Source organism: Mauremys reevesii, linkage group 12, assembly GCF_016161935.1.
Source record: "Mauremys reevesii isolate NIE-2019 linkage group 12, ASM1616193v1, whole genome shotgun sequence".
In the NCBI taxonomy this organism is placed as follows: Eukaryota; Metazoa; Chordata; order Testudines; family Geoemydidae; genus Mauremys; species Mauremys reevesii.
In genome coordinates this window covers 27249346-27273266 of record NC_052634.1, presented here as the reverse complement: position 1 = coordinate 27273266, position 23921 = coordinate 27249346, and the positions used below count along the sequence as shown (strand labels likewise).

Sequence of the window (23921 nt, the reverse complement as noted above, 5' to 3'; positions counted from 1 at the left end):
GTCACTTCCCTTCTTTGTACTTCAAGCTTCTCCCCATCTGTCCAATGAGAACAGGGACAGTTCTCGAACTCTGGGCAGTCATTTTCGGCGGGGCCCCAGCAGGGATAACTAAAAATTTATAAGACTTTCATTTCTTAGGAACCGGTTCCCTATAAAAAGTTCTGATTTAAGGGATGTGCCACAGTATGTATTTTTTGTGCCAATAGGGTTACCATGTGTCCGTATTTTCCCAGGAGGAATTTTTAAATTTTTAAATTTTAAAAATTCCCCCCAGACAGTGATTTAAGAACCAAAAAGCCTGACATGTCCAGGAAAATACGGGTGTATGTTAACCCTACCTAAAGTTCTTTTTTAAAAAGATGGGCCTGAACTAGAAACGAGCTCCGTTTTACATGTGTGGGTCCCTGCCACTCCCTGGGGCTGTGCTAGGGTGACCAGATGTCCTGATTTTATAGGGACAGTCCCAATTTTTGGGACTTTTTCTTATATAGGATCCTAATAACCCCCACCCCCTGTCCCGATTTTTCACACTTGCTGTCTGGTCACCCTAGGGTTTGCACATGTGTGGGTCCCAGCTGCTCCCTGCCCCCCTCATTGAAACAGGTGAGCAGGGTTACTGCCCTGGGAACTGCAGGCATCAGTGGACATGGGGCTGGCTGGAGGCAGGGCAGGGGCTGACAGGAGGTAGGGTCTGGCTGCAGGCAGGGCAAGGGGTGCGGGGCTGGCTGGAGACAGAGGAGTGCGGGACTGGCTGGCTTCAGGCAGGGTTGTGCAGCAGGGGCTGGCTGGAGACAGGGCAGGGGGTGCGGGGCCGGTGGTGTAGGGCTGGTGCGGGCAGGGGGGTGTGGGGAGCTGGCTGGCTTCAGGCAGGGCCGCAGGGGGCACGACAGGGGTTGGCTGGAGACAGGGCACGGGGTGCAGGGCTGGCTGCAGGGGGTGCAGGGCTGGTGCAGGCAGGGTGTGCAGCAGGGGCTGGCTGTGAGCAGGAGGTGCAGAGCTGGCTGGAGACGGGCTGGCTGCAGGCAGGGCAGGGGGTGCGGGGCTGGCTGGAGTTGGGCTGGCTGTGGGCAGGAGGGGTGGGGCTGGCTGGAGACGGGCTGGGTGTGGGCAGGGGCTGGTGCAGGCAGGGCAGGGGGGTGCAGCAGGGGCTGGCTGGAGGCAGGGGCTGGTGCAGGCAGGGCAGGGGGTGTGGGGCTGGCTGGAGGCAGGGGCAGGTGCAGGCAGGGCAGGGGGTGAGGGGCTGGGTGCAGGCAGGGGGTGCGGGTACAGAGGGTACAGCCCACCCTGTACGGTAAGTGCCCCCTCCTCCCTCCCTCAGCACCGGGGTAGCAGCAGCAGCCCGGGGCTTGGGGGCTATTTAAATGGCCCGGGGCTCCCCTGCTTCCACTACCCCGGCCCTGTAAATAGCTGAGGGAGCCCTGGGGAAGTGGCGGGGCTCTGGGGGCTATTTAAAGGGCCGGGCAGTAGAAGTAATGGGAACCCTGGACTTTTTAAATAGCCCCCAGCCCCCCGCAGCCCTACCCTAGCCCCTGCTGGGAGCCCCAGGCCCTTTAAATTGCCCCCTGAGGAAGCCGGGCCACCCTGGTACAGTGCACCAGCTCTTGCCAGTACGCAGTACCAGGGCTTGGGCACGGGGCCCTCTTAGGGGTGGGGCCCGATTCAGGGGAATCAGGAGAATCGGCCTAAAGCTGGTCCTGTGTGGTGGTGGGGTGGGGTGGGGCAGGACTTGGTCCCATTCTGGGCACCACCAAAAATTATACAAACCTGCCGCCCCTGTCCAGCCCAACTTTCTGCTGATGCACCTCAGCCCACACCCCTGCAGGGTTTGAAGCTTCCATTGCTTAAACTCCAGGACACTGAGGGATTTCAGCTCCCCTTTGCCCACAGGGAACCTTCACCCCACTCCCAGCCAGGTTCTTGTCCATGGGATCACTGTAGGGGGGCTGGGTCCCACTGGGTCTTTTCTCTCTCTGTGATGGGCCAGGGTGCAATAACTGGGGCATCTGAGCACCCAGGACCTTCTGTGGGGCTGCCATTCCCCTTCCCCTTCTGTGGTCTCGTCTGTCATTGACTCCAGCCTTTTTTCTATCCATCGTCAGCACCATCCCAAGCAAGCTGCACTCACCTCAAAAAGACAGTGTCCCCTGGTGGGTGTAAATCACTGACCTCCCTCCTCTCTGAGCACTGACTGCCCCTCTGTTTCCTGGCCTCTCAGTCTGTGCAGATGGGACCTTTCCCTCCAGTGCTGGAGGATTTGCCCTTCTCATCTACCCTTGTCCCAAGCAGCACAGCGGGTGGGAATCTTACATGTACTGAGGTGACTTAGGAGCAGAAACCCCACCAGACCTTCCATGCAATTGGCACTTGCCCCTCACTGAGCAGGATTGAAATTCCTGCAGGGAGATTGCTGGGCCACATCCCAGCTGGGCATGAGCAAAGCAGCAGGGTGAAAAGAACTTGGAGATGCTGGGGATTGAACCCAGGGCCTCATACATGCAAAGCATGTGCTCTACCACTGAGCTACATCCCCAGATAGTCTTTGCTTGTTATGGGTTACACCAGGGGTAGGCAACCTATGGCACGTGTGCCGAAGGTGGCCCACAAGCTGATTTTCAGTGGCACTCACACTGCCCAGGTCCTGGCCACCAGTCTTGGGGGCTCTGCATTTTAATTTAATTTTAAATGAAGCTTCTTAAACATTTTAAAAATCCTTATTTACTTTCCATACAACAATAGTTAGTTATATATTATAGACTTATAGAAAGAGACCTTCTAAAAACATTAAAATGTATCACTGGCATGCGGAACCTTGAATTAGAGTGAATAAATGAAGACTCGGCACAGCACTTCTGAAAGGTTGCTGACCCCTGGGTGACACTCAGAGCCCTCTTGTTTCCAGAGCATCCAGTGGCCTAAGAGCAGCATGGGGGACACATTCCCTGCTCTGAGGGCCAAACCTGCTGTCCTGGAGGCTGCTGGTTCTTCGGGGTCACTTTGCAGCAGGGCCAGATTCGATGTGTGGGGCAGAGAGAGTGGGTGCCCTGGACTCAGGGTGCAGAGATGCACTCAGCCCTCTCCCCTGCATTGGGTGGGGGGTGCTGCCACCCCCTGCTGGAAGGTAATGGGAGGGGAGGGGTGCTGTGAGTCACTCAACCCCTGACCCTGGTGTCAGCAGTGGTGTGGGAAGCTCCAGGTGTTTCTAGGATCTGCTATTGCCACCTGCCTGTGAAGTCCAGCTTTCCCCAGCACATTCACTGCAGTGCAATTGGGTCACTGTTTCCATGGCTGAACAGCAAAGAATCACTCCCAGTTTCCCTTCTATCTGCAGCAGGATTAGCCTGTGTTGGTGGATCTAGTTGTAGATTGTTATTCATTCCCCACCTTGACAATTCACACCGTCCCTTTCCCATGCAGATTCCCAGCGCCTCAGTGATCCTGGTAGCAGGGGTTGGGTCCTGAGATTTTCAGGGTTCTTTTCCCCTCCACCTGGAGTTAACTCAGCTTTTCCCCCATCCCAGACAATCCATGAAATAACAACAGGGGCATAAAGAAAGAGGGGAGGGAACATCTCACGGCCAGGGCTGGATGTGCCCAGGGCCCCCTGCTTGTCCATTGTTTCCATGGAATTTGGCCCCCTACTTTGCACAAGGGACAGAGAAAGATCTTGCTGTTCCTGTGTCTGTGCAAGGAAAATTGTGCTTCTGTATGAAAGAGAGGCAGGAAATGGCCCCATGGTGGGACAATAGCCTCAGGATTAAGACCTAAGGACTCAGGCTGAGAACTGATAGAACTGCACTCATCTGGGATTTAACAAATTGTCTTTCATGGAGCAGGGCCAGTTCCAGTGTTTTTGGCACCCCAAGCAGAAAAAAAAAATAAAAAAGCTGCAATCAATGGCAGCTCTACCTCTGCCGCTTTTGGTGGCAAGTCCTTCCCTCTGAAAGGGACTGAGAGGGCTGAATTGCCGCTGAAGCCTCCCCTTTCCATTGACCAGCCTAGGGACCTGCTTGCTGCGCTGGTGCCTGGAGCCAGCCCTGCCATGAAGACGCTGGGAAGATGGGGGGAAATCAGGAAAATAACATGGATTTGTTTACATTGCAAGTGAAGAATAATTGAAGTTTTGCTGGTTTAAAGTCACTTTTCCCTGGCTGGGAATTGAACCCAGGCCTTGGCAGTGAGAGTGCCAAATCCTAACCACTAGACCACCAGGGAGATGATGATATGGTTTTTCTTCTCACTTTTACTACACTTTCTTAGGCTACTTTCTAGCCACTTTCTGAAACTGTTCCACTGTCCACTCCCTGAGGGGCTAAGAGCAGAGAACCCCTGTGCTCAGGGTCACAACCTCAGCCCAACCCAAGTCACTGAAACAAACTCAAATCATGCTTTCTCCAGCAGGATCACAGAGCCACACAAAAAAACCCCATGAGGAACAATCCTCCTCTGCCTTCATTTACCCCATCGCAACCCTCTCAGCAGCCGACTCTCGCGGGAAGGACTGAGCTGATAGGAGCTCTGGCACAGAGACCAAGGGAGGGGTGTTGCTCCCCCTGGGTGTGAGCTGATCACATTCTGACTCTGTGTAACGGGGCTCTGAGCTTTGCCATCTTGTGAGTTCTGAGCACTGAGCCCCCCGGACCCTTCTGCTGGGAGCATGGGGATTGCACAACAGCTGCAAGCCCTTTTCCCGTCTCCTTGTCCTCCTCGGCTTCCCCAGACCTTCCCCACAAATGGTTCTATCAGGCGCTGGAGGGATCTAAGAACCTGCAGGTTTCCCGAACCCACCTCTTAAGGCAAACAGTGATTCCCTTCTCTGACACTCCTGGGCCAGGCTTCTTTTGAGTTTTTCCCTAGGGGGCCTGACTCCCTGTGAAAATGTGTGTGTGGCATGTGGGGAACTCAGACTCTCCCCCACTAGATGAGTCCAACAGCACCTCCCCTTGGTGGGAGATTCCTAAATTCCACCCTCCCACCCTGGTTACTCTGACCACCTGATGGCGGCAGCATGCTAAATCAACCCCAGCTCTCTGGTCTAGAAAGCAGCATCTAACCAGCCTTGTGACAGCTCCGGTTTGCTCGCTGGAGACATAATGAACCAGGAAAGAAGGCAAATGTCAGACAGGGAACCTCAGCTCACAAATAAACACCCTCAGGCTCCTTCTACACTGCGACTGGGCAGTTGACTGACTTTAAATCTAGCTAGCTCAGTTGGTAGAGCATGATGCTCTTAATCCCACCATCATCAATCCAAGCCCCATGGTGGGTGGTAGCAACAGCCCTTAGGTGTCACTCTTCTGCTAATAGTCACAGACCAAAATGAAACAAACTCTCTATGCTCTTCGGCAGGTCATGTTTCCTCCTCTCTCTGAGCTTCAGTAAAACATGAAGAGAGACCAAACTGACATTTGCATCCTCTGTTAAGAGAGGATTTTCTCCTCTTCCATTCTACCCCAGGCAAGAAGAGGGGATAATAACCATTTAACGGATGATTGCAGAGAGAAAAGTTTGGTCTTTATAAATAGGACGATGATCAGTTGGTCTCCATTTCCACTGACGGTAGGACAAGAAGTAATGGGCTTAATCTGCAGCCAGGGAGATTCACGTTAGATGTTGGGAACAGCTTTCTAACTCTGAGTGTAGTTAAGCTCTGGAATAGGCTCCCAAGGGCGTCTGTGGAGTCTCTGTCCTCGGAGGTTTTTAAGAACAGGTTGACCAAACCTCTGTCAAGGATACTCTGCATATACTTGGTCCCATAGACAACCTGCTCTGGCTCTGGTTCCCTCCTTCTGTTCCCTGCCTGGGCCGGCTGCTGTGGGCACTTGACCCCACATGGCCCTGACGCATCGTCTCTGCTTGGCCCTGCCTCAGCAGCGAGGGCTGGATTTCATGACCTCTCCAGGGCCCTTGCAGCCGTACAGCTCTGTAATTCGATGCCATCACAATATAATATAAACAACAACAAAAGTGGAAACACCCCAATCTAACATCTAACAATTCAGCGTGAACTGACATTCCACAGCACAAAGTGACAATACATAGGAGTGCAAAGCCCGACAGTTCAGCACCACGCAAATGAACGCCCCAGGGGCAAAATGACACACTGCAAAAGAGCTCAGCTCAAACCAACGCAACACAAGGCAGTGCAAAAACCATACAACATGAAACAATGTGTCAGAGTGCAAAGTGACACTGTGCAAAACAGCTCAGAGCGGGACAACGACACAGCACAAACCCACACCACAGAATCCTATAGAAAGGTAGGGAAGAGAGGGACCCCGAGAGTCAGGGCCAAGTCTCCCTAGGCCACCCTGACAGGTGTTTGAAGAACAGGGAAACAAAGGGCACCACGAACGTATGTTTTTTGGATGAGCCAAGAAAAGGGAGTAGCATTGTCCCCCTCTGGTAGCCCTTGTTCAGTTCCAGGTCAGAAAGCAAAACTCTTCTGCAAGAATATTCAAAATATATTGTGTTTCACTTTACTTCAGAAGTACAGTTGTGTGGCTGTCAGAGTCTACCCTCACTTGAAACTGGGGGGTTTCAAGGTGAGGACCCGCATGTCTTCCCCCACCCCAAAATCTTAGGGTAGGTCTCCCTTTTGCTGCCACCACCTCGGTCAATTACATGGGCCGGGACACCCCTGTTTTCCCCCTGTCTCCCTCAGAAGACACTCCCTGGGGAACACAGATCAACTCACAGAGGAGGAACCTCCCCCCTCCCCTCTCTGCCCGGAGATAAGCTGTCTCACCACCGAGAGAGAATGTCTTAGCCCCTCCCCCTATATCCACAGTAGAAGGGATTTAATCAAATCTTTAGAGAAAGAATTTATTAAAAGAAAAACAAGAAAATACAGAATCTCTATGAGTCCAAGCTGGACACTCATAGGGTATAACCTTGCTAAGTTCTGGAGAGAATCCTCTCTCCTTCTCAGTACAACCAGTACAGGCAGAATTAAGAATAATCAATAACAAACACACAGAATTGCAAACATAGGATTATTAGATAATGACACAAAGTATCTTTCTAATACTCACTATCTTGACTAGAAGAAATTAGTTCAGAAAGGTAGAAACTTGTAGACTTGATTAAAACATCTGGACTCTTGTAACTCCAAACGGCTAAAGACAAAACACACACAAACAGAGGGAAAAAGTTCCCTCCTAGGAATTTCAAATTCTCTTCCCTGATTGGTCCTCAGGTCAGGTGCCCACCAGGTACTATGTTTTAACCCTTTACTAACTATTCATGAAAGTGGCAATTAAATGATGACCCTAAAGTTTCATAAAAGTGTGGGAAATATGGACGTATCTGAGAAAATGGCTTGGAATGAAGGAAGACAAAAAATTGATCGGTCGAGAGAACAGGCCCTGTTTCCCCCTGGTTTGGAGCTTCTCTCACAACTACTGGAATAGCAAAGCTAAGCAAATGGGGTTCTATTATTGCAAAGGAGATTGAAGTGAGGCCATTTTCTCCCGATAGAATTAAATGGTAATGTCAGGAGTGGGATTTGAAACCACATCTCTATGCAGAGACCAGAACACCCAAGGGATTGTGAAAAAAAGAGTCTTATAACTAGCACTTTAGACCAGTCCACCATCCTGATACTACAAAGAATGTGACTTATCAACCCTAGTTTTCATTAATAGTTGATGAACTCTTTAGGGCGGTCGAGATGGCACATCTCTTTCAACTCCTAGAGACCTTCTACAGCACAGCTGATTTTTAGACACACTCACCCGGACCTAAAGTTACACGTTTCCTGGAGCTCCATGAGTTCTGTGGTGTTGGAATCTCCCTGCTCACATTTTAAGTGAACAAAAGATGGGTGCTGGCATTCTGAGACAGTAATGGTGAACCTCAAAATCCTGCCCTGGGGGCCAGACAGTTAAGCAACCAGCACCCACAACCTCTACCATGATAGCATCCTGTCTGGGAACAACTCACAGGTCAACAGCTGGGGTGTGAAATCCTCATTTCTTTGTTGCTCTATCACTGTAGTCCCCACTTTCCTATTCCTTGTCTGTATAATCTCTGTCTGGTGCTGTGACTGTATCTGTCTGCTGTATAATTAATTTGTTGGGTGTAAACCAATTAAGGTGGTGGGGTATAATTGGTTAGATAATTATGTTATAATATGTTAGGATTGGTTAGTTACATTTCAGTAAAATGATTGGTTAGGGTATAGCTAAGCAGAACTCCAGTTTTACTATATAGTCTGCAGTCAGTCAGGAAGTAAGGGGGGAATGGGGGTAGAGGAATTAGAATTATGTTTTGCTAAGGGGGGGATAGGAACAGGGAAGGGGAACAGGGACACAGGCAAGGCTCTGTGGTGTCAGAGCTGGGAAGGGGGACACTGAGGAAGGAAATTGGAATCATTGCTTGCTGGAAGTTTACCCCAATAAACATTGAATTGTTTGCACCTTTGAACTTCGTGCATTGCTGCTCTCTGGTCACGCGAGAAGGACCAGGGAATGGGAGGGTGATGGGATAAACCCTCTAACAAGTACGTCTTTCAGAGTGTGAAAACCCCCAGAACCAGTATAATTAATCTGACCTAAGCCGTGGTTAGATAGTGCTAAATGAAAGGAAAGATTGTTCTGCCAATGCAGCTATTACAGGGATGGAAAACCCCTCCAGTCACTGTAGCAACTGTCTACTCCACAGTGCTACAGCAGTATTTTAAGTGTAGACAGCCTCAGAGTGAGACCAGATCTTGCTCCATGGAAGCTCAGGCACTAAGACAACAGCAATGACAATACACTGATGCTTCCATAGTTGGCAGGATTCAAATCTGCGTGGGGAGACCCCAATGGATTTCTAGTCCATCGCCTTAATCACTCAGCCACAACTACTTGATGTACAGCTGCTTCACTACACAATGTTTCTGTTCTCACAGAATTGTCACTTCAAATTGCTCAGACCAGCTCCCCCAGCACACTCACGGCTGCATTAGTGTAAGTGTGTCCATGGTGAACAGCAAGAGTTCCTGCCCATTTCCCTTCCAGCTGGAGCATGATTAGAGTGTGTTTGTGTTAATGACATTGCTATAGGTTGTTGTTCATTCCCCACACTGACAATTCAGACAGTCCCTTTCCTATTCAAATCTCCACCATATCATGCCAATAGCCGGGGTCAGGATTTCTCTGGGGCACTGAACTATTTCAGGGGGTTGATGCATGAACTCAGCCTTGCATTCCATCCCTGATGTTTCATGGACTAACAACAGCAGCAGAAAGAAAGAGCCGAGCCAATATCTCCCTGGCAGGGATGCAGGTGCCACGTCCCCTCTGACTGGCCATCACCATTGCAGGACAGAAGGGTTCACTGGAATCGAATACCCTGGCTCAGACCAGAGACACAGGGAGGTTTTGCTGTTCATGGATCTGTGCAAATGAAATTGTGTCTCTGTGTGAAATTGAGGCGGGAAATGAAATGTCCACATGGTGGCCCAGTGCCCTAAGGAATGTGGGTGAGGGACTCTGGCTGAGAAATTATGTAACAGGAATTGGTATCAATGTATTGCCCTGATTAAAGGCTATGGCTAAAAGGCAGCCACTGTTGTTAGTACTTGAACCTGCGTGAAGACATCCGAGTGGGTATCAAGTCCATTGCCTTAACCAGGGATAGTCGATTATTTTATCAAGATCCAAATTTCTTGGTCAAGGTCCAGTCAATGTCTAGACAGCAGAGAAAATAATACACTGATGATAATAAGAAGTATATAGAAAGATTTTGCAGTCACTATGGGCATAACTATGGTGATTGTTTCGTGTTTCACTCTTAATATCGGGCACCACCACTGCCTTTCCCTTTAGTCTTGTAGTTAACAAAGGGTAAAACTAAACATCACTTCAGATACAAGGGAGTGTTTGTGTTTATTCCTGTTAGCTACACAGGGGTTTGATGTAGCTGCTTTCAGTCCTCTGGCTCTGCTGGGATAAGTAACATTCCAGGGAGTCACTGAACTGAAGGAGGGAGATCACTTTTTGACAGGTTACGCCTCCTCTTAAGGGTGTTTGTCTGGCTGGCAGCCCTGGTTCCCAGGTGTCTCCTGAGGGAAGAAAGTTTCTGTGCAAAATACCAAAACTTTTAACAGAGAGGAGGGAAAGGCGATGGCCACATGATGGGGCCAGTATGTACCACAACATGGTTCTTCTATGGGGGATGACTCTGAACACTGACTGATCTCCACTCCCTTGGATTTGAAGAGATGTTTAGCTGTACTCTTGGGAACCTATAAGGCTGAAGCAATTTTATGGATGGTGAGACCACGATTGAAGGGTTATTTAATGTTGTAAAAATTGTTAAAAAACACTGAGCTTAAACTGGAACTGCCTGTTATTAAAGGCTGGTTTTCCCACATCAGTTCCATAAGCTCTGCTAGAAACACCCTGGGTTCTCTCCTGCCTCGGTGGGAACTAGAGGGAATCGTCCCCTGCTGCCCTTGGCTCCAGGCTGGTTTTTCTGGGGAGGGGACGTAGAATTGATTTGTTTTCTGTTGAGAAGGGAGCTGGGCCCGGGCCAGTTCTCAGGGAACGAGAACTCCCAGCATCTTCCCAGCCCAGCCCAGGCTGCTGCCCTGTCCCAGCCTCTGTTCCCCTGGTGGCCCCGCGCGTTTGACTCTAGAGCAGGCCGGGAGCAGCAGCTGAGGCAGAGGACAGCCTGAGCCGGGCAGATAAGAAGGAGTTTAGCCAGAAAAAAAGGTAAAATGGCAGTGGAGTATCACCTTGGACTCGACAGCATTTCTCCATTGGTCTGTCTGCTTTGGGACAGGGACAATAACACGTCCTGCTGCATTCGATATTTCAAAGGGCGGTTTAGGATTTTCATTCTCACACACGGTGCACAAAGCAGGACTCAACCTTTGCTGTAAACTAAACAAGCTGCCCACAGATTCTGGCAGCCACAATGAGCATTTGGGTGAGAGCTCAGACCTGCCCCTGTCCCAGAGGGAGACAGGGGTCATCAGTGTGGGGACTGGACCACTGACCTACCTGCTCCTAACTCCCAAACTTTCAGTAACTCTATTGTCAGTGCCTGTGAGTGTTATTTAAACCATAAGAAAAAACACGCTGGGCTAGACCAAAGGCCCATCTAGCTCTGAAACTTCTCTTCTGACAGTAGCCAATAACAGGTACCCCAACATCCAGCTAACAAGGCACCACTGGGAGTTGAACCCAGAATCTCCTGTTTACAAAAAAGATGCTTTAACCAGCTAAGCCATGGTGCCTGTGTGTGACTAAAGCACTCTGTGTGCCAATACCTGACTCCCTGCCACCGGGGCCTGACAAGCTTTGCTTGTGTCTGGATTCTGCAAAGCAGAGGAGCAGGTGAGGTTTTCCTTGCAAGTTGTGTGTGAGTGAATCTTTGGCCAGGTCTGCACTACAAAGTTGTTTCAGCAGAATGATATTGCTCTGGTGTGTGAAAAACACACAACACTCCCTCGGTCGGCAGCTTGTGGCTGGTGCACACACTGCAATGCCACATCTGGCGACAAAACTGCCCTGTTTTGCTGACAAAATAAAACGACTTCGATGAGAGGTCTAGAGCTTTTTGCAGCAAACTTAAAGTGACAGAGTGTCAGTGTAGATGCTGCTGTTCATTATATCACCATAACTGGCCTCCTCCAGTATCCCACAATGCCTGCCGTGAACTCGCCTGCCCTGCATTCCTGCTACAGAGGCTGGGCCCCTCCCCTTTCATCGCTCTGGGAAGTTCTGACAGCTGAGCCTGCTGCTCTGCTCCGGCAGCCAGGAGCAAATCACTGCCGTGGATGCTGCTCTCTCCCACCCTGCGAACACAGAGCAGGTTGTGGGAGTTTCCTTACAGTGTAAGGGGGCCACTGGAATCCGAACTGTGACATGCCCAGGACATCCCTTCCCTTGAGGAGGCTCTTACCTTCTAAACAGGGACATCTGTTTTCTAGTAAAATCAGGAAAATGGAAGGAGAAAACTCGAAAGAGGTTCCTCCTGGCGCTCACCTACGTGAACCCGAATACTCTCTCAGTCCTCAAAGAGAGACCTGGAGAAGGAGACTTGCTGAAGCAAAGCCACAGGGGTCTCTGAGGTTTCCCTGGCCCCCTCGCCCCTGTCCTGCCTGGCTGATGTCAGCATCTCTCTGTGAGGTCACCACCTCCACACCACCTTTGACCAATTGTCTGAGGTCCTGCAAAAGGCCTTTGTGATGTCACTGCCACACCCCTCCCTTGCTGTGCTAATGTCCTGCCCCTGGCCAGGCACTTTGGAGGTTTAAGCTACTCCCTGTGGATCACCCCACACAAGGAGCGTTCGTTCTAGGAAGCAAGCTGGCTAGACAGGAAAACATCAGACGCTGTTTGGATGGACAGGGTGGGTCTCAGGGGAGGGGCAGAGAGGGTGGGTGGGGGAGAACTGAACGCAATGCTCCAGATGTGGCCTCACCAGTGCTGACTAGAGGGGAATAATCACTTCCCTCCATCTGCTGGCAACGCTCCTACTAATCCAGCCCAATATGACCAGTTACCCATATTGAATGCAGACACAGCAATATCTGATACATTGGTTCCTGTCCATTCAGGAGGTTATTTCCCACCTATTCATAAATAATGAAGCTGCTCTAAGCGGAGGGGAGAGAGCTGTCCCGTCCGTGCAGTTAACCCATCTCCCGGAGAGGTGGTAGCTATGTCACCGGGGGAAGCTATGCTGGTGGGTGTGCAAGCTGTGGTGTCTCCATGTGTATATAAAGTTTAATCAAACCCCATTTTTAAAACCCCTGTGGTCTGGGAATAGAAAATGAGCTCTCTGAGGCAGAGCCTGTCCTTCAAAATCCTTAAGATCATTGACTTGCTTCTGCAAATGTCATGGGGGTATAGCTCAGTGGTAGAGTGTTTGACTGCAGATCAAGTGGTCCTTGGTTCAAATCCAAGTGCCCCCTTACAAACATGTTACTTCAGTAAAAATAATTCTATTTTCAGGAGCTCCACTAAATAGGGATCCCTGAAATGAATGGACACACTCAATGTTTTCCTGTGCAAATGCATAAAAACCTAGCAAACAAGTCCCCCAGCTGAAATCAGTTCCAATCCTCTAAGTGTCTAGGTTTGTTTTCATCAACTAAACAAAGGCCCATGAAGACACATTTGCAGGTCCTTGGCCTCCATGGGCTACAATGTGCAGAAGAACAAGAACCACATCCACTTGGGAGGCATGGACTAGTCTGTATTACATTTGGTAAGTAAGTTGCCATTGGGACTGAAAGCTCTACTGGGGGTGGACAGGAGCCTGTTACAAAAATAAAATAACCAAGATTTACCAAACTCCCTGTTACACATTCAATCCCCTCTTTTTTCTATTCTATTAAACTGGGAGCAAGTTACCAGTGACCCAGGGCTGGGGCGGAAGGAGGGTGCAGGTGGGGGGAGGAGCCCAGGGCTGGGGCAGCAGGGTGTGTGTGGGTGTGGGCATGGGTGGCAAGTTTGTAGAAATTTTGGTGGTGCCCAGAACCCGCCCCCCCTAACTCCGCCCCCCCAAACTCTGCCCCCACCTGCCTAAGGCTCTGGGTGGGGTTTCAGAGGAAGGTATGGGGTGCAGGTCCTGGGCTGGGGATTAGGGTGCAGGAGGGGTGCAGGCTTTGGGATGGAGTTTGGGTGCAGGCTCTGGGCTGGGGCTGGGGGTGTGGTAAGGGGTGCAGGCTCTGGGAGGGAGTTTGGGTGCTGGGTGCAGGCTCCGGGCTGGGGCAGGGTGTGGGTGTGTAGGAGGGGGTGAGGGGTGCAGGCTTTGGGATGGAGTTTGGGTGCAGGCGCTGGGCTGGGGGTGGGGGCGTAGGAAGGGGGAGGTGGTGCAGGCTCTGGGAGGGAGTTTGGGTGCTGGGTGCAGGCTCCGGGCTGGGGCAGGGGGTGGGTGTGCAGGAGGGGATGAGGGATGCAGGCTTTCGGACGGAGTTTGGGTGCAGGCTCTGGGCTGGGGGTGGGGGCGTAGGAAGGGGGAGGTGGTGCACGCTCTGGGAGGGAGTTTGGGGATAGGAGGGAGTGCAGGGTGAGGGCTGTGGGGCTGAGGATGAGGGGTTCATGCTGTGGGGGGGCTCAGGGCTAGGGCAGAGGGGTGGGGTGAGGGCTGTGGGGCTGAGGATGAGGGTGCGGGGGGATGAGGTTTCTGGCTGGGGCTGGGGGATGAAGGGTTCATGATGCAGGAGGAGGCTCAGGGCTGGGGCAGAGGGCTGCTTAGGCTTAGTGCACTGCAAAATAGACTCTAAGGAGAGCAGGGTTTTTTTCTGTAATTTTGGGAGTGCTCTTTTTCCACAGGTCCTGTACTTTTGGGCACCTTCATCATTCTTCCTTGTAACTTCCCAGACACGCAGATCCTTCTGTTCAACGCGCACTGGACGGACGTGTGAAACACAGTCTTTTTCAGGAGAGAATGTGCAGCTTTTGGACCCTGGCGCCCAGCAAGAAGTCCTGAGACTCTTTTTCTGATGGATGGACCCCACTGACTTGCCTTTACCAAGCAGAAACTGAGGACCGGCTGATGGCTCTCTTTGCAAACGGACGCCATCAGACTGAGCCACGAGGCGTGCTGCAGGATAGACCCTCCCCACCAAAAAGCAATGCCGTGACCCGGATTCGAACCAAGGTTGCTGCGGCCACGGCGCAGAGTACTAACCGCTATACGATCACGGCCAGGTGCTGGGATGGCAAGCAGCAGCCTAGCGCAAAATGCTCAGCTCTGTGCTCTCAGGGCAGCCACCTACCTCGCCGGCGGCCACAGGTCTTTCTCAAGTCTCCCCATTACAGTCACAGGTCAAATGCTGAGCAAAGGAAAAAAGACAGGAAGCCAATCCCATGCCTGTCCCTTTTTCTGTCTTCCTCCACCCCTGGACCAAGTCCCTCCCCGTTTGTCTGGGCCATTGTCCTCATGGCCCTGGCCAGCCTATTTCCCTTTGCCGCTCTGAAACGTGCCCCCACGTGCAGGCCCCGGGGGAGGCTTTGGCTAGGGCGAGCGTGTCCTTGCGAGGTAACTGTCTCTCTGGAGGTGAAAGTCATCAGTGCGGGGTGCGAAGGGAAGTGGCCGTCGAAGGAGAATGCAAGGCATGTGGCGGGCAGGCCAGGGATTTCTTTGTCTCCCCTACAAAAGGGGTCACCCTCCCCATCAGGGAATCGAACCCCGGTCTCCCGCGTGACAGGCGGGGATACTCACCACTATACTAACGAGGAAAGGGGCACGGTGAGTGGCCCCAGCTCCCACAGACCAGCTATGGTCAGCGTACACCTACACCGTCGCATGGACCCCAGCAGGCAACAGCACCCCTGGCCCTCTTCTGCTTCCCAAAGGCTTTGGCCGCAGCAACAGCCCTGGCTCTCCTCACCTGCCCTTGCCCAGCACGACGCCTTTTCGGGCCTACACAGCTCCTCACACAACACCCGCCTGGGACCTTGCCCTCCCCTACCAGTTCAGCAGCACCTTTTTTCCTCTCAAAACCTCCTCTTGCCACCCTCCCCCTTCCACACTTCACACTCACCTCATCACAAACTCACCCACGGCCCCTTTGGCTTCTCACGCGCCTCTGAAGGGACGCAGCTTCCCAGGCACGCAGATCCTTCCCTTCAACGCGCACTGGACGGACATTCGAAACACAGCCCTTTCCAGGAGGGAATGCGCTGCTTTTGGACCCTGGCGCCCAGCAAGAAGTCCTGGGACTCTTTTTCTGACCGATGGACCCCACTGACTTGCCTTTACCAAGCAGAAACTGAGGACCGGCTGATGGCTCTCTTTGCAAACGGACGCCATCAGACTGAGCCACGAGGCGTGCTGCAGGATAGCCCCTCCCCACCAAAAAGCAATGCCGGGACCCGGCTTCGAACCGAGGTTGCTGCGGCCACGGCGCAGAGTACTAACCACTATACGATCACGGCCAGGTGCTGGGGGTGCAGGCAGCACCCCACTGGAAAATGCTCAGCTCTGCGCTCTCGGGGCGGCCACCTACCTCACCGGCGGCCACAGGTCTTTCTCAAGTCTCCCCATTACAGTCACAGGTCAAATGCTGAGCAAAGGAAAAAAGAGAGGAAGCCAATCCCATGCCTGTCCCTTTTTCTGTCTTCCTCCACCCCTGGACCAAGTGCCTCCCCGTTTGTCTGGGCCATTATCCTCATGGCCCTGGCCAGCCTATTTCCCTTTGCCGCTCTGAAATGTGCCCCCACGTGCAGGCCCCGGGGGAGGCTTTGGCTAGGGCAAGCGTGTCCTTGCGAGGTAATTGTCTCTCTGGAGGTGAAAGTCATCAGTGCGGGGTGCGAAGGGAAGTGGCCGTCGAAGGAGAATGCAAGGCATGTGGCGGGCAGGCCAGGGATTTCTTTGTCCCCCCTTCAAAAGGGGTCACCCTCCCTGTCGGGGAATCGAACCCCGGTCTCCCGCATGACAGGCGGGGATACTCACCACTATACTAACGAGGAAAGGGACACGGTGAGTGGCCCCAGCTCCCACAGACCAGCTATGGTCAGCGTACACCTACACCGTCGCATGGGCCCCAGCAGGCAACAGCACCCCTGGCCCTCTTCTGCTTCCCAAAGGCTTTGGCCGCAGCAACAGCCCTGGGAAAAGCCCTGGCCCTCCTCACCTGCCCTTGCCCAGCAGGACGTCTTTCCGGGCCTACACAGCTCCTCACACAACACCCGCCTGGGACCTTGCCCTCCCCTACCAGCTCAGCAGCACCTTTTTTCCTCTCAAAACCTCCTCTTGCCACCCTCCCCCTTCCACACTTCACACTCACCTCATCACAAACTCACCCACGGCCCCTTTGGCTTCTCAAGCGCCTCTGGAGGGACGCAGCTTCCCAGGCACGCAGATCCGGCCGATGGCTCCCAAGTGTGCAAGTCCGTCCCCGCAGAGCTGCCCCATAGGGTGACATTGAAGAAACTGTGGAAAACGGGACGGGGGTGGGGGGCAATAGGCTCCTATATAAGAAAAAGTCCTCCCAGACCGGCCTGTCCCTTTAAACATGGGACATCTGGTCATCCTGGAGCAGCCCCACACTCCTGCTCCCCGGTTGGTGCGTTTGTAACCCGGGGGCTGAAGCCGACGCGAGAAATGGAAGGGAGCGAGCTCGGAGCTCTCCGGCGCCACCTGCTGGGAGCAGAGGGCAATGACTGAGCGACGTCCTGGCTAATTTAAATATCACCTGGTTCTCTGCCGGGTGGCTCCACGGCAGAGCTCGGGAGTGGCCTGAGTGTGGCAGCTCCTTATTTGCATATATTAAAAGCGGCAGTTTGGGTCCATTGGGGTAAAATATGAGTAAGTTTTGGGGTTGGGCCCCACATGTTTAGTGCAGGCTGTGGGGAGCCGGGCTGAGCAGAGCCTGCCCCGACGGGGTGTGTGGTCACCCTGAGCTGGGAGCGTGTGGCCAGACATGGGGAAGGGGCTGGGGTTTGGTGGTTGTGTGAAGCAGAAAGTGTTCCCCCCTTTTTTGGTGTCTGGGTGGGTGTCTCGTTACCTAATGAAGAGCAGTGGGGGTGGGAGGGGAATTGAGACTCTGGTTTGGGGGTTGCTGTGGTGCACGACACGAGCCACCCGGCGCTGGCTGCTGCTGTGGGGCATAGGACAGGTGGGGGCGGGGCTGTCTGGGTCCTTGAGATGAGCGGCGGTTCCTGGTTGGCTGGTGCCGGCCTGCCTAGTGTTTTCTGACAGCTGATCTCCCATTGGCCCTCATGTGGGGCGGGTCTCTGAAAGCTGGTCTCCCATTGGGCCCTCCCCACCTGACGTTTCTGACAGGCTCAGCTCCCATTGGTGACGTTGTCTGACTGCGATGCGGGGCGGAGCCGCCAGGGCCTTGTGCGCTCAGAGCTCAGCGCCGCCCGCGAGAAGCGGCGCGAGGCCGCGCGGGGCGGGTCCCGCTGCCGGGCGGAGGGACCGAGACCGCAGCCGCGGCGCCGCCTCCCGCCTGGCGCGAAGCCGCAGCACCAGGGGGGGTCACAGGGTGCGAGGCGCTTCCGCGCGCGGCTGTTTCCTGCCGGTCGCGGGGTGACGGGTCCTGCCCGGGGCGGCCGCGGGGTCCCGCTGGCAGCGGGGGGCTCTGGCGTCCGCCCGCCCGCGGCGGCTGGGAGCTGCGGGGCCACCTGCACTGGCCGGGGGCTGCGGCTCCTCCTCACCCCCCCCCCCCCGTGACGGGGAGCTCCGGGCACCGCCTGCGGTGTCGTAGCCCCCGGGGCTCCTCTCCCGCCCGGGGCGGCCGGGAGCTCCCGGGCTGCGGCTCCTCCTCACCCCCGGTGACTGGGCGCTCCGGGCGCTGCCTGCGGGGGCTGTGCGCCGGGGGCGCCTCTCCTGCCCGGGGCGGCCGGGAGCGCCCGGGGCGGCGGCGCCTCCGCACCCCCCACCCCCCGGTGACTGGGAGCGCCGGCCCCCGCCTGCGGTGTCTGAGCGCCCGGGGCTCCTCTCCTGCCCGGGGCGGCCGGGAGCTCCCGGGGCTGCGGCTCCTCCTCACCCCGGTGACTGGGAGCTCCGGGCTCTGCCTGCGGTGTCTGAGCGCCGGGGGCTCCTCTCCTGCCCGGGGCGGCCGGGAGCTCCCGGGGCTGCGGCGCTGCAGGGTCTGTGAGCAATGACGTGGGGCTGCGGGGTCCTCCCGCCATCAAGGCCTGTTGGGAAATCCCGGGTCCATCCGCAGCGGCTGGGAGCTCTGGGGTCCGCTCGTAGGAGCTGCAGGGTCCATACGCAGTGGGGTGGGGCTGGGGGGGCTCCCCGGCCACCCATGGCTGCTGGGAGCTCCAGGGTCTGCCTGTGGGAGCTGTGGGGAGATGAGGGGTTTGGGGTGGAGGAGGGGGCTCCAGCCTGCAGGGTGGGGCCGAGGGATTCAGAGTGCAGGAGGGGGCTGTGGGTTGAGGCAGGGGGTGGGGGTCCAGGACGGGGTGATGGCTCTGGGGTGGGGGCAGGGATGAGGGGTTCCAGGTGTGGGAGGAAGCTCTGGGCTGGGGCACGGGGGGTGAGGGCTCTGGGGTGCAAGAGGGGGCTCTGGGTTTGGGGGGGTTCAGGGCTGGGGCAGGGGGTTGGGGTGCAGACTTACCTCGAGCGGCTCCTTGTCACCGGTGCAGCAGGGGGGACCTACTGGCCAGTTCCAGGGCACAGTGCGGTGCCCTAGGACACGTAGGGACCAGCCTGCCTGAGCCCCGCAGCAACGCTGACCGGACTTTATAACCCAGTCACCCCACTGGGAGCTCCAGGGTCCCCCTGTCCCATGTGGTACCTGGGAGCTCTGGGATCCACCCACAACAGCTGGGAGCTCTGGGGGCATCCCGCTGCTCACAGTAGCTGGGAGCTGTGGGGTCCATCCGTGGTGGCATGGGCCTGTGGGAGCCCCTTCCGACACTGGTGGCTGATGGCCGGTGGGGGCCTCACAGCTGACAGCTCCAGTCTTGCTGCCCCAGGGCTGAGGCGGAAAATGTCACTGAGATCTCTGAAAGTCACAGATTCTGGGACCCCCTTTATATAATCTTAGCCTTAATAGTTGTTGACTGTCTCTCTCAATCTAGAGGTCTGTTCTAGGGCAGATGGGACAGGGAAGACAGAAGCTCACCCCCCAACACAGGTTTGGGCAGCAATGGCTCTTGGGCTATTTGCTGTGCATGCAGAGGACTTGTCTAGGCCGGTGAAGCAGCTCAGCCAGATGAGGAGCTGGAAGAAGGAGACCTGAGCAGCCTGGACATCCCACTTTTTCTCCACAGCCACTGCCTATCAGCAGGGTTCCTCCTTCTCCTCAGTGAGACCAAATCTAAGCACCTAGATAGCTGGTCTGTCTGCTGCACCCCAATCCCTCATGCCAGAGCCTCCCTGCCAAAGTCCTGTACCTGGCTCCAGAGAATTGTCTCACATCTCGCTGGGAACTCGACTTCTTGTGCCCAGAGAGTCTCGGCCCCATTCAGTAGAGGACGTGAGAAACACAGTGTCTGCCTTTTACAAAGAAGTACTTGGAAAGGTTTTGTTCCTGTGACCACATGGCCTAATGGGTAAGTTGTCTGACTTTGGATCAGACGATTGAGGGTTCAAGTCCCTTCGTGGTTGTGTTTGCCCAGTTTTACCTTTGTGCTGAAAGTCCTGCTCCCTTCAGGGCTAGAACCTCTTCTTGGCCGCTCAGGCCAATGCTCTGGCTTCAGCTAGAGCCCCGGGAAGGAGTTGGGGGTTGGGTGTCACAAAGGCTGGGGCATGAGCCCCAGGTGCTTCCAGTCTTGCCTTTGCCCTTCCTGACTTGCCAAAGAAAATGGGCGGCTGCCCGGGCTAGCGTGTGGAGCAGTTTCCCTCTTCCAAGTGTGCGCCTGTCCCTGTGCTGGAGGGTACTTGCTAAATAGCACCTTGGGAGCCTGGGTGTTTCTCTGCTTGTCGCCAGCTGGGGAAAAGCCTCTTGGGGTAAAATCTCCTGCCCCACTGCCAAAGTCAGCACCATGAGTGGGAACGGTAAGAGGCCCCACCAGGGGGCTGGCCCTGCTTTCCTACCATCTTCTGATGTTGGCCACAAAGCATCAGCAGCTGGCTGTGGGTGGTTTTCAGTGGGTGTTCGGCATGCCAGGGAGCAGGGAGCAGCCTGGCTGGGTGTCTCTGTGGCTGTCTGCTGGCCACGCATAGGCATGGTTCTCCCCTCCTCTTGCCCTGCCCTTGGTTGCTCTGTGGCTTTTAAGCCTTCCCTTGGAGCTGTCAGCACCAGCCGCCTCTGTCCTAGGTGCCCAGAGGAGGAGAGGGGTGCTGGGCTCCAGCCTGGGACTCTTCCTCCCTCCTGCCTTTCCCTGACTATGAAACCTGGCCCTGACACTCCTTTCTTCAAGCGCCATGTGGGCAAGAGGAAAAGTGTGGTAGAAAGCACAAGGGCCAAACTTGTCAGCATCAGAAATCCCAAACACCCAGTCAAACCATAGCCACTTCTAGACCCCATTCCAACCAAAGACCTGGCTCCAGTGGGTATGAGTCACTCAGCAAAAGGTAAACAACTCATTTTTATACAGCTGGAGATAGGAAAGCGCTTGGATCTCCAGGGATTTACCATAAGGTCCCACTGAGATTTGAACTCAGATGTCAGCATGCCAACCATTACACCATGGGCCCAGCTTGTGCTAGTTTCTCTGAACATTGGTGACCCCATCATAGAATACCAGGGTTGGAAGGGACCTCAGGAGGTTCTAGTCCAACCCCCTGCTCAAAGCAGGGCCAATCCACAGGCAGATTTTTATCCCAGATCCCTAAATAGCCCATCTCAAGGACTGAGCTCACACACCTGGGTTTAGCAGGCGAATACTCAAACCACTGAGCTCTCCCTCCCTCACAGGCCCAGGTTGTGTAAGGGACTGTTGGCCCTTTACTAAAACTGAGTGGGGTTTTTTTGGTTGGCTAGTTCCCAGTCCCAATAGAAGGGGGAAGGGTCAATGGGAAATCAGGACCCTGAGACTGACAGGCCCCTGGGGCGATGGTCACCAACTGGTAGGGAACAAGTGAGAATTTGTTAATGAGTAAAATTCCTGGTGAAAATTGGCAAAGCTGTGGAGAGTTTGAAAAGTTCCAGTGAATTTACACATGAAGATACAAACAGAGAGACAACTAGAGAGAAAGAGAACATCACAGACTGCACAGGCCCACACAGACATAAACAACCAAACCCACACAGCACATAGAGCCATAGACACATAAGGGAAAGCCACACAAAACATAGAACAAATCCACACCAAACAATACAGCAAAAGCCCACAACAGGAAAGCACAAAAACCACATACCAAAAGAATACTTAGCAAAAAACAATCTGCATGCAAAAGTCACACACACACAAAACTATGCCAGGCATCCACAAAAATCACACAGGACCCACATGCACATCAATACGTCAGACAATAAAAACCACCGACATACCGAAAGCCAGGCAGGGTTTGAGTCTCACAGCGAAGAGGATGAGCACACAGGTGGTTTGGGGAGCAAAGACTGAGGGGGAGTCGGGGGCAGGACTTAAAGGAAACTTGTGCTGGAGGTGAGGTTTGAACTCACAACCTCAGCAACACTCCACTCAGCACTGCTCTGTAAGTACTGGGCACTAACCCATTGCACCACTGAGTCCTGCTTTCAGGAGCTTGTCTCCATGTTTCACAGATGGTTTAGCGGAGTGGGGGGGTTGCATTAGCTAAAACAAATCCATATTAAAGGCTGCAGGATGGCAGCAGCAGAGGTTGGGAGCCTCCTTCCATGTGATAGAGCTGGTTCCCCTTTCCGTTGCTCAGGGGAAGGTTGGTGCTTTGAGCCCACCCGGTGCTGGAACATCCCATGGGTGAGATTAACGGGACTCTTGGGAAGGGAGGGGAAGTATTTTCTATCCCTGCCTAGCTCCATTGGTCTCCTGTGGCCCTTTTGGCTCCCTGCTCCCCTGTTGGGGAGATGCAGAGACAAGCCCCCATCTGGGAGAGTCACCGAGAGGCTGTGTCCCCTGGCGTGGGGGGGGAGAGGGGGCGGGGTGGGATGGGGCTCAGGGAGAGAAGGTTGTGTGTGACAGTGTGTGGGGGAGGGGGAGGGTGTGTTCCTTAGGATAGAAATGATGGAAAACACAGGGGAGGTGACAGTGAAGCCCCATGTCTGAGTGTTATGACCCTGTGTGGTGCCGCCATTCACCTTCCCCTCCTATGGGCTCAGCTTTAATTGAATCCAGCATTTTTTCACCTGTCCTCACCACAGAGGTGCCCCACGTGCCTCAGCTACCGAGTGTCCCTCTTAGAGACGCCGAGGACTGGAACTGATTTCAGCTGCTGGACAGCTCTGCTAGGTCTTTATTCATTTGCACGGGAAAATGCTGAGTGTTTAAATTCATTTCAAGCCCCCTGCCCCCATTCAGCGAACTCCTGAACATACTGGAGATGGGTCTGGAAATTGATTTTCATTCAAAAAAGTTTTTAAAGGGACTCACTTGGATGGGAACTAGGAACCCATTACCCTGCAGGAAACATTCACCCACTAAGCTACCCTCACAACAGAGAGTGTCCTGTATAGCCCAGAGCAGGAACAGCTTTGAACCTGGAGGTTAGTAAACTTTCTCTCTTCTATACAAACACCACAGCTTACAAACTCCCCACCCCCGCTCTGTGTCACCAGAGCACAACAACAACTCTCCTTGGGGCACACACAGCTCCCCAGCTCCCTGCCCGTCAGTCTCTCCAGCATTACTCCAATCCCTTAAAGCAGGGTCTCAACCTCAATTTACCTTAGGGCCAGGGCCAGTCCTCCAGTCCTCCCAGTGGGCCAATAATGTCACTCATACTGCCCAGACCCCGCCCCCCAAAACTCCACCCCCCCACCTGCCTAAGGCTCTGGGAGGAGTTTGGGTGGGGAGGCGGTCTCGGGTGCAGGCCCTGGGCGGGGGATTGGGGGGCAGGGTATGGGGGGAGTTTGGGGGCAGACGGGGTGCGAGGCTGGTCTCTGTAAGGGAGTTTGGGGGGGGGAGGGGTTCTGGGGTGCAGGCTTTGGATGGAGTTTGCAGCGCTGTAACAAGGGCGAGGCGAGTGAGGCACTTGCCTCGGGCGCGCAAAGTGGAGGGGCGCAGCTCTACCACGATCAGAGGCGCTTCGGCGGCAGCTCTACTGCTGCCACTTCTTCGGCAGCAATTTGGCAGTGGGTCCTTCTCTCCGAGAGGGACTCAGGGACCCGCTCCTGAATTGCCACCGAAGGATGAATGAAGCAGCGGTGGCAAATCAGTGGCAGGTGATTCCCTCCGACAGGGACTCAGGGACCCCCCGCCAAAGAGCCTGGAGCCGGCCCTTGCATCGGGCACAAAAATTCCTTGTTCTGGCTCTGGGAGTTTGGGTGCTGGGTACAAGCTCTGGGCTGGGCCAGGGGGTAGGGGGAACAGGAGGTGGGGTGGGGGTGCAGGCTCGGGGAGGGAGATTCGGGGGGGGGGGAGGGTGTGTGTGGAGGGAGAGGGTGCAGGCTGTGGGAGGGAGTTGGGGGCAGG

The 23921-nt window shown here is 54.4% G+C and overlaps 5 non-coding genes across 5 annotated transcripts; 1 reads left to right on the top strand and 4 right to left on the bottom strand.

Moving 5' to 3' along the window:
* Positions 1-2458: 2458 nt before the first annotated feature.
* On the bottom strand, positions 2459-2530 carry TRNAA-UGC. The gene has a single exon. It is a non-coding gene; the product is annotated as a tRNA-Ala (tRNA).
* A 1610-nt stretch (positions 2531-4140) lies between these two features.
* On the bottom strand, positions 4141-4212 carry TRNAE-CUC. Its single transcript has one exon. It is a non-coding gene; the product is annotated as a tRNA-Glu (tRNA).
* An 8626-nt stretch (positions 4213-12838) lies between these two features.
* Positions 12839-12910, top strand: TRNAC-GCA. The gene has a single exon. It is a non-coding gene; the product is annotated as a tRNA-Cys (tRNA).
* Positions 12911-15113: 2203 nt separating this feature from the next.
* TRNAD-GUC lies at positions 15114-15185 on the bottom strand. Its single transcript has one exon. It is a non-coding gene; the product is annotated as a tRNA-Asp (tRNA).
* A 1161-nt stretch (positions 15186-16346) lies between these two features.
* Positions 16347-16418, bottom strand: TRNAD-GUC. Its single transcript has one exon. It is a non-coding gene; the product is annotated as a tRNA-Asp (tRNA).
* Positions 16419-23921: the final 7503 nt, after the last annotated feature.